Source organism: Ornithorhynchus anatinus, chromosome 16 (genome assembly GCF_004115215.2).
Source record: "Ornithorhynchus anatinus isolate Pmale09 chromosome 16, mOrnAna1.pri.v4, whole genome shotgun sequence".
Classification (NCBI taxonomy): domain Eukaryota; kingdom Metazoa; phylum Chordata; class Mammalia; order Monotremata; family Ornithorhynchidae; genus Ornithorhynchus; species Ornithorhynchus anatinus.
The window spans coordinates 4765548-4775790 of record NC_041743.1 but is presented as its reverse complement, the minus strand read 5'-3'; the positions used below and the strand labels follow the sequence as shown (position 1 = coordinate 4775790).

The 10243-nt window shown below is 43.8% G+C and overlaps 1 long non-coding RNA gene across 1 annotated transcript; it reads left to right on the top strand.

Annotated features, from left to right (window-relative positions):
* The first annotated feature begins 2083 nt into the window (after positions 1 to 2083).
* On the top strand, positions 2084 to 9978 carry LOC114817465. The gene is made up of 2 exons (XR_003765323.2): positions 2084 to 2263; positions 9599 to 9978. It is a non-coding gene; the product is annotated as an uncharacterized LOC114817465 (long non-coding RNA).
* The last annotated feature ends 265 nt before the right edge of the window (positions 9979 to 10243 follow it).

Sequence of the window (10243 nt, the reverse complement as noted above, 5' to 3'; positions counted from 1 at the left end):
CCTGTGCTCTTTCCACTAGGCAATGCTGCAATACATTTTGTGACTCCAAGAGCCAATCAGTTAAAAACAGCCCTCTTTCCCGAGCATGCCTGACTGGATATCTGTGGTGAGATCACAGGAATCAGCAGTGGAAACGACCTATTAAATTGGCAGTTTCCCCCCACTTCCCTACCGCACTAAGTTGAGGTAACTTGATCTACTTCCTTCACTCTCTAGACAATGGTGGCTCCACTTCCCTCTGGTACCGAGTGGGAAAAGCAATTTCCATACACGCCGTGGAACACTAACTCTACTAACGCATGCCTCAAACCAGATCCTATTTAAAATAGAACCAAACTATTAATAATATTTATTGAGCAACTGTAATAGTAATAGTCATTGTAATTGTGCTTACTCTGTGCCAAGAACTGTACTAAGCCCTGGAGTGGATACAAGATGATTAAATGAAACAGAGTCCCTATCCCACATGGGGCTCACAGTTTAAGGGGGGAACAGGAATTGCCTTCCCATTTTACAGATGAAGGAACTGAGAGCCAGAGAAGTTAAGTAACTCACCTAAGGTTACCCAGCAGGCAGTAGTAGAGCAGGATTAGAACTCAGGTCCCCACCTCCCAGGCCCAAGCTCTTTCCATTAAGCCATACCTCTTCTCCACTGGGTGGAAGGCTCCATACTAAGCTCTTGGAAGAATCCAATAGAGTTGGAAGATACCAATACTGACTTAAACTCTTCTCTCTCTAGACTGTAAGCTCCCTGTGAGCAGAGAACGTGTCTACCAACCCTGTTGTATTATACAACCCCAAACGCTTAGTACAATGCTCTGCACACAGTAAGTGCTCAGTAAATACCATTGATTCATTAACTGACTTCACCTTCAGGAAAATGCTGGAAGTGGAAGAAAAACTGGAGAGAAAGGATCTCATGCTCAACTCTCTGAAATTCTAGTCATCAGCCTTTTACTTATAATAATAATAATAGTGACATTTATTATGTCCTTACTACATGCTCAGCCCTGAGGTAGGTACAAAGGAATCACCTTCTGAGAGGAAGAGGTAAGAGTTTTCCTCTGCCCATTTTACAGATGAGTAAATGACTTGGCCAAGGTCACACAGCAGACACGTTGTAGAGCTGGAATTAGAAGCCAGGTCTCCTGGCTCCCAATCCTGTGCTCATTCCATTAGGCCTTGCTGCTTTTCTTGAGGGTCCCTTTTTTGCTCCAAGACCCACAGTGACCCTATTTAGTGGCGGGTTTGTGTATGTTTTGTGTGTGTGCCTTTGTTTGCCTGGGACCACACCTGGAGTTACTGCTGCTGTGAGGGATAGGTTTGCCTGGACCCGTGTCAGCCACGAACGATTCAAGTGACCACAGTCCCATTTCCAATCAGCAGCAACCTGAATGGCAGGCCCACACTCAAGGTGTGAAGAGACTCAATCAATCAGTTAACGAGTCATTGATATTTATTGAACGTTTAGTTTGTGCAGAACATTGTACTAAGCACCTGGAAGAGTACAACGGAGTTGGTAGATTTGATCCCCGTCCTCAAGGTGAAGACCGACATTAAAATAAATTACTGATAGGGGAAATGGGAGAGTGAAGGATATTTACCTAAGTGATGTGGGGCTGAGGATGTGGTGAATATCAAGCGCTTAAGGGGTAGAGGTCCAAATGCATATGTAGGAGGAAAGGCAAAGAAGGGAAAGTCAGGGCTTAGTCAGGGAAGCCCCCTTGGAGGAGGTTTTAGGAAGGTTTTGAAGTTGGAGAGAATGGTCGACTGTCAGATATGAAGGGGGAGGCGGTTCCAGGCCCAAGAGAGGATGTGGTCAAGGGGTTGGGGGCGAGATAGACAAGATCAAGCTAAGTGAATAATTTGGCGTTAAAGGAGCTGAGTCTGCGCGTCGGGTTGTCGGAGGAGTTCGGCAAGATTTAGTACGCGGGACAGAAGGATTTGAATGCCCAAAAACCTCTGGCAGAGAGTTTTTGTTTGATGCAGAGGTGGAGGATAATAGCATAAGTTGGATCTGGGCCTCAGTCTTCAAAAGGAGCAGAAAGAGTAAGCAGTTAAGCCCCCTGGGGCACAGCTGACTGTAATGAAGCAGCAACAAGCAAGATGGCTTCTTCCCTCTTCACTTTAAACCTGCTCGGGGGGGGGGAAGGTCAGAGAAGAGCTCAGTTCTCTAGTTCTCCTGCTCCTATTCCATGTCTTAGGGGAAGCCCGGAGAGACCCGAGACATCCAGACCGCGCTTACGCCTTGCAGAAGCTGAAAGTGAGTACCGTGGCCTGCAGCTGGATTTGTTTATTTCCTCTGGGGCTGAAGGAGTCCACAGAAACCACAGAAAGGTCTTAATCACCACCTTCTCTCATTTTCAATAGTATCGCAGGTGCCGGACTGTGAGATTGGGTGAATAAGGAGACTCTGGGTTTTTATCTAAGAACTTTGTAACAGGGGCCTTATGTCTGTTGTTGTTGCTAGTGTCTGGGGGTGTGAGGGGCTATAACTCACAGAAGAGTTACAGCCGTTAAGCTTTCACTATATAGGCTCATTATGAATTGATCCTCTGATTATTTGGTCTCTTGAAAGAATGGAAAAGTTAAGTGACTTTTACGAAGACTAACTATATTGTTGTTTAAAAACTGGGCCTTTAAGACACCATCGGAAGGTCGCGTGTTTTCTTCTTACTCCTTAGTGGTGGTGGGGAGGGAAGCGTGGGATTCAAGTTCTTCAGCACTTTGGGACCACTGGGTTTCACTTCTGAGGGAGCAAAAACAAAACATGATTACTCTAGCCCAGACAGGGCAGTCCAAACATTTGGATAACAATGATAATTGTTTATTAACCCCTTCCTATGTACTAAGCACAGGGGTAGATTTAAGATAAGCAGGTCAGGCATACTCCTTCTCCCACGTGAAGCTCAAACTCTAAGTCGGAGAGACAGTGGGAATTGAATCCCCATTTTACCGTTGAGAAAACCGAGGCACAGAGAAGTAAAGTGACTTGCCTAAGATCTCCCAGCAGCCAAATGGCAGAGCCAGGGTTAGAACCCAGGTCTTCTGACTCCCAGGCTTGTGTACTTTTCACTAGGCCACATTGTTTCTGTTATTTTAGTGTCTGTCTCCCCCCGCTAGACTGAAAACATTTTGGGGGCAGGGATTATGTCTGCTAATCCTACTGTACTCTCCCACACGATTAGGAAAATGTTCTGCTTTCATTTATTGTCGTATTTTTTGGACGCTTACTGTGTGCAAAGCACTGTACAAAGCAGACGCTCAGTAATGACTACTGCTTGACTGGGGCATGCAGCGGTGCATTGATTAGAAAGAAGCCCTGGGCTTTAGAAATTGGAAACGTTGCTTTGTCCTGGATCATGCCCAAGCTGTGGAATTGCTCTTTGTCAAATGTAGAAAAAAGACACATTACTTTAGTCCATCCAGACTGTAAACTCCCTGTGGTCAGGAAATATCTCTACTCAACTCTGGTGTATTGTATTCTCCCAAGCACTCAGTACACTGCTTAGCACACAGTAAGCTCACAGTAAATTCCATTGATTGATCCACCCCAATTCGAATGCCGAATGCCACTGCTAATGATAGGTGGAGACCAGCAAGCTATCTAGAAGAGTGTCTTTCTGGAATTAGTTGTTCCAGCTGAGGTCTCCTCAGCCAAATACTTGTGACAACTTCTTCTCAGGGAACTGAGATAGACACTAGCATTAAAGTATCTCTGATCAGTATTGGGCAAGTCACTTGTTTTTTCTCTAACTCAGCTTCTTTATCTGTAAAATGGGGATAAAATACCTTCTCTCCTTCTCCCTCTTCATTCATTCAATTGTATTTATTGAGCACTTACTACGTGGAGAGCACTGTACTAAGCGCTTGGAATGGACAAATCGGTAACAGATAGAGACAGTCCCTGCCCTTTGACGGGCTTACAGTCTTAGTCTGTGAGCTCTGGGTGGGACAGGGATTCTTTCCAACTTGATAATCCAACATCTACCCCAAAATTTAGCACAGTGCTTAGAACATATTGTTTATTAAATACTATCCTTATTATATATAGGACCTCAAATATTCACAGCAGCAGGAATGTCCTCTCCCAACATTTTAGAAAGTTTAACCTCAGTCCATTATCCAAAATTATAGATTAATTCTCCAGAAAAAAAATCGGGAAATGATGCCAACGCCTCTCCATTAAAGTAACAATGACCTTTAAATAGGATTGTTTCATCTAAGTGGTGTCACATTAAAAGTTAGAAGTAACAAATTATCTCTCTATTCCCACCTCCTTATCTAGATTGCCATTATACCACTATTTCATTTTCTGTTTAGCAGAAGTCGTCCCAGAAATGTCATAATAGTTTTATTTCCAGATCATAAAAACTGAACAGAATATCTCTCTTAGAGCCTTTACCCTTAGACAAGGTTAAAAAATTCAGTTCTTTGAAAATATTACGAAGAAGATTACAAGGCTTTCAAATAAATCACTCCTAATCATGATTTATTCTTGAACGGGAGGGTCAAGTTATATATACTTAGAACAAACTGGCGTGGTCGTTATCAAATAATATTTATCCACTGCTAGTTCCTCTAAAGATAATCTCAAATGGATACTTCATTGAAAAGCTGCTGTTATTGTTTCTCGGCCAGGACTCTTCATCATCAGTGGGAGTTTTACTTGTCGTGCCCTTCCACTTTACTCCACTCTTATTCATGACCCCGCCGTCCTGGGTCGAATCCAAGAATGATGAGAAGGTAGGCAGGGGTTAGGGTCAACCGTCATTGCTAGAAATCATTTCGGCTCATTTTCTAATTAGCATTTCCCTTGCTCCCCTTTAACCTGATCAAGGCTGGGTTATGGGCAGAGAAACTCCCCTCTACCACAACCCTCATTATAACCCTTTAAAATAGTGGCCGTTATTAGTGCCAAATATCCCCCTCACTGTTCAGTCCCTGCTCTTGCACTGTATTAAATCAAGTTACTGTTGAGGCCGGTACCGTAGGTACTATGACTAACTTCCCTTAGATGTGGGTGGATTTAGTTCAGTGAACAAATCTGTTGCTGTATTCATGAAGCACATACTATATTCCAGGGTGCCATGCTAAGCACTGGGATGGATTCAAAATAATCAGATGAGCTACAATCCCTGTCCCAAATGAGGCTCACAAACGAAGAGGTAGGGAGAGCATTTTATCGTCATTTTACAGATGAGAAAACTGAGACGCAGAGAAGTTAGCTAGCTGGCTTTCACGTGGCTGGTCAGTGGCAGAGCTAGGACTACTTGACTGCTGTGTGACCTGGGGCAAGTCACTTAACTTCTCTGTGCCTCAGTTCCCTCATCTGTAGAATGGGAATTAAGACTATGAGCCCCATGTGGGACAACCTGATGACCTGGTATCTACCCCAGCACGTAGAACAGTTCTTGGCACATAGTAAGCGCTTAACAAATACCACTAGTATTATTATTATTAATAGAAGCCACGTTTCCAGCTCCTCAGATTCCCACACCCCTAACTTTTCCCATTCGGCTACACCAAATATATCGACAAAAGAGAGTAATAAATATCGCCTATTTCGAGTGCATATGAGTCTCTCCTCCCTACCCCAACTCGGCCCCCATAGGCTAGAGATGTCAGAAAAGCAGCAACTTTATCACCGACCTCATGAGAAGGACCCCCTCATGCCCCCTAATTCTCTTCTCTTTTTACTAGGCTGCTCGGTGGAGATCGTAAAGCTAAGACTCTCAGAAGCAGATATTTCTAAGTATTTGACTCTTGACCAGCTCCTCCCAACTCAACTAGAACAACCAGTCTGGGTGGTATTTATTGAGCACTTACTGTGTGCAATCACTCCTAAGCAGTGGCTGAGCCGATAAGGTGCTTATAATTCACAGGAGACAGGCATTACCCGTTACTGGGCGGGGATGGTCTCTATCTGAGGCCGAATTGTACATTTCAAGCGCTTAGTACAGTGCTCTGCACATAGTAAGGGCTCAATAAATACTATCGAATGAATGAATTAAAGCAGATTAGGGATATGGGAATAATAGAGCGGGTCCGAAGGAGAGGTCCGCTTCCTCCTCCCTGCTGAATTCATTCATTCGATAGTATTTGTTGAGCGCTTACTATGTGCAGAGCACTGTACTAAGCGCTTGGAATGTACAATTCGGTAACAGAGACAGTCCCTGCCCTTTGACGAAATTATGATGGCGGTGGAGTTTGTGAGAACTCTATTGTGTCTCCTAGTGAGCTCCAGTCCCAGTGGCTGAAAGACTATACGCTGCCTTTGGATAACTTTTACAGTCGTAACATCCCGGCCGTGAAATATCTAGGTTTGGTAGCACAACTGATCATTTTGGAGGGGTGCTTACTTTAGAGGTGTATTCGCGGTAAGCTTCTCGAGGCTAGGGCACTTGATCAATCAGGACGGGTTTTTTAACTCTGTAATAGTACCCACTTAATATTACTAAAATAGAGGGAAGGAAGGGAGAAGCAGTGTGACCTAGAGGAAAGAACTTGAAACCACGAGTCAAAAGACTCAGATTCGAATCCCAATTTTTCTAATGGCCTGCTGTGGGACCTGGGCCAGTCACTTAACCTCTCTGGCTTCAGTTTTCTGATCTATACAATGGGTATTAGGTATCTGCTCTCCCTGCCTCTTAGGTTGTGAGTCCCGAGTGGTCAGATAGATTATTTTCAGTCTGACCCAGCATTTAGCGTGGCACTTTGGGCATATAGTAAGCACTTAAAAATCAATTGATCCAGGGATGTATTTCATTCGATAGTATTTATTGAGTGCTTACTATGTGCAGAGTACCGTACTAAGCACTTGGAATGTACAATTGGGCAACAGAGACAATCCCTGCCCAGTGTTGGGCTCACAATTCCTAAGAGCTTCATAGAAAGTGTGTCAGGACTGGTAACTTAGAGATGACTTTAATTTAGGGTAAAAATGTAAAGAAGCAATAAGACTTACATAGTGATGAGGGCTGGGCAAGGGGAGACAGGGACTTTAATCACTATATTTACATAATTACCTTGTGTCTAACCCCGTGCATAGAATAGTGCTTGACACATAGTAAACGCTTAAATAACACAGTTACAGTAATAATTATCATATTGTATCTACTTCAGTATTTGGCAGATGGAAGTGGCTTTCAAGTACCACAATTATTTTTATTGATAATAACCTCCTTATTGCACCTTAAGATATTTTTCCACTGAGGGTCAGCCATTCAGACCCAATATAGATTTGGCTACCTTTGTCTCTACAGGGGAAAAAAAAGGTATATCAGTTTCTCTTTGGGGAAAAGGTGTTCTACATTAATTTTACACAGTGAGCTCAACATTGTCTCTTTAATCCCAAACATCTTGATATCATCTGGAAACACCCAAAGCAGTTTGTAATTAGGATTTAGCACTTAGATTAATACAGGCAGCAGAAGGGTGAACAGACCATCAGAGTTCAATCAACGATTGAAAAGGGTTTATGACCCTTTTTGCTTAGATATTGAAATCATAATTGAGTTCCCATCACCAGACAACCATTTCCCTCAGAATGCTAATGTTTACACCGTGTGCCTCGGCTTGTCAGATGTGGAACAATCTTTCCCTTTTTAAAAAGAAGTCTAGTGGCTCTAACTGGGGCCTGTGGAAGGCTCATTCCTGGGACTCAGGTCACTTTTATAGGTTGCAAGCCACACTACATGGATTCTCAGCTGGTTGGAACCCAACGTGCACCTACCCGAGACGATCAGACTCTTCCAAGTGAACTTTCCCTGAGATAGTTAGGTGACAACTATGATTCCAAATAGCTCAGCCTAGTGTTTACTGTCTTACTTGAACAGGATTGGACCATGAAGATGTAATTGGATACCTCACACCTCTAGTCCCATTTTAGAATCCACTTCAAACTCTGTCAGCATTTTGACTTGAGTGCTGGTAGTTGTAGTAACTAATTTATCAAGACCCACTATGTGCAAAAGTACTAAGAAGTGGGAAAATATATATGGATGACAATCAGAGTCCCAAGGGGTTAACTTTCGAAGGATAATGAAGGAGGAAGGGGATGGTGACTCACCCATAAGAAAAGACAGGGCATCTCCTGTTTTTTCCACATCCATACCCCTTTCCTTCCACCCCTCTGGGCTGGGTGGCATTAGGACAGTCTACAAAGATCCAAGTGCATAGATGACACGAAAGGGATGACGCAAAAGGGAGAGCTGAGGAAAAGAGGGCTTAATTGGGGAAGGTCTCTTGGAGGAAGTGTGACTTTACTAAGACTTTGAAGGTAGGGTAAAAGGTGATGTTTAGTCCGCATTTTACACATTAGGAAACTGAGTCAAAAAGAGTTTAAAGGATATGCCCTAGGTCACAGAGCTGAGATTAGATTCTGGGTCTCCTGATGTCCAGTCCCTTGATTTTCCACTAGACTCTGCTGCACTTTTTTAATGGCATTTAAGTGTTTACTATGTGTCAAGCACAGTTCTAAACTGTCTAGGCACGGTATCTACCTTTGGGATAGATACGGGTTTATCAGGTTGGACCCAATCCCTGTTCCACATGGGGCTCACGGTCTAAATTCTCTGACCTTATTTCCATGAGGGTTAATTTCCATGAGCAGCAGACTAATCTTGAATGGAGCTGAGACTAAATGGCTCTTTTGACTGATTTTTTTTTTCATCTTTCCCCCTGTTAAGACCTTACGATCCACAGCCGAATGAACTAACATTCTCTGTCATAAGTTTGTTTGCTGTGGAGTAGACAGGCTGTGGGATTATTTTAGACTGTCTCCAATCCAGTAAGTTCTTAGTAAATATCATTATTATGTACATGTCTCAGCTATATGTCTAACTAGTTTGATCTGGGTTTTCACATCTCTGCTTTAGGTATATTGTCTTGCCGAAAGATTTAATTCAGTCGCTGGTTTTCTGTTGGCACTGAGGCAGAGGCCCCCTGCCTGTCTTTCCCAGATCTTCTGGGTGTTTAATTGCTATGATTCCAGGCCACAAAAATGTTTATGGCATCAATATGACTTCCCAATGGATCCAGGATGGCTTCAAATTAAGTTCATGATTGTTCAGGCAATGAAACTTTTTCAAGAATGAGGGGGTGGTCAGTTCCATGGAAGCCTATTATCCAGGTCATTCTTGTAGAACTTTCTAGCCCTGTGTTTGGACTGGAATACCCAATCCAAATTTATTAAAATGGGATGGGGGAAGAGCGTAGCATGGAATGTTATTTCACATAGGAATATGGATTATTGGAAAGTATCTCCGATCACTTTGTAGCTATTTGATGTCAATCCTGCGCTTCGCCACAATCAACTCTGGCTCCCTTGGTGGCAGTAAGAAGGCTGTCATTTTGAAGGATTCTGGGTAAACTGGGTACCACGAACTGGTGGATTCTGTTAAGGCCTTGGTCCTCTCAGAAGTAATCTCACTGGCAAGACGCCAGTCTCCACTGGGACTGGAGAGTATGTGGTGAACTAGCCTCCTCCTTCAGAGGACCATTATGAGGCTTTAGATCAGAGCCGTACGTGACGGGGGACAGGGAGGGTATGTTCTTCAGCTACCCCTGAAGGATCGTGATCTTTTCTGTGACACAGGTAAAGAATCACCAGGATTCTCTGTCCAGCTAACACTGCGAGGAGCCTCGTTTCACCGCCTGCCCAACATTCCATTCCCTGATTGTGAATGCAGCGGCTGGGGAGGGAGAGAAAAACCTCAACCTGGTTGGCTTCCCAACACTGACCTTTCCTCCAAAGTTCCCGGGATTTCCTCTATTCCTGCCCCACAGAAAGCTGCCTCTGAGGGGAAGGGGTAGGAGGGAGGAGAGGGCAGGCAAGATTTGTGTGGCATTGATCGGCTTTGGCCTCTCTTCTGTGACTGTCTACTCCGATTAAATAGTTTCTCAATTAGTCAGTTTCCTTTGAGCTTTGGAAATGAAATATGTGGTAGAGCCACAAATACACAATGGGTAAGAGTGTGAGTGTGTGTGGTTTTTATTATTCTCCCATTTTACATAAGAGGAGACTGAAGTGCAGAGGAGCAAGGCCATGTCCTTTTTCCACATGGCTTGCTCAACGGAGCCAGTTATCCATTACAGAAAGAGGGACTACCAAGTCTCTGCGGGTCTTCAGTTTGAGTGTGTTTCTCTAAAATCAGCCAGTCAGGCCTGACCCCGCTGTTATTGATTCAGCCTGCCTGGGAGCTCCATCCCTTTTTGCTGGGGCTCCTTGTTTGTTTTTTCC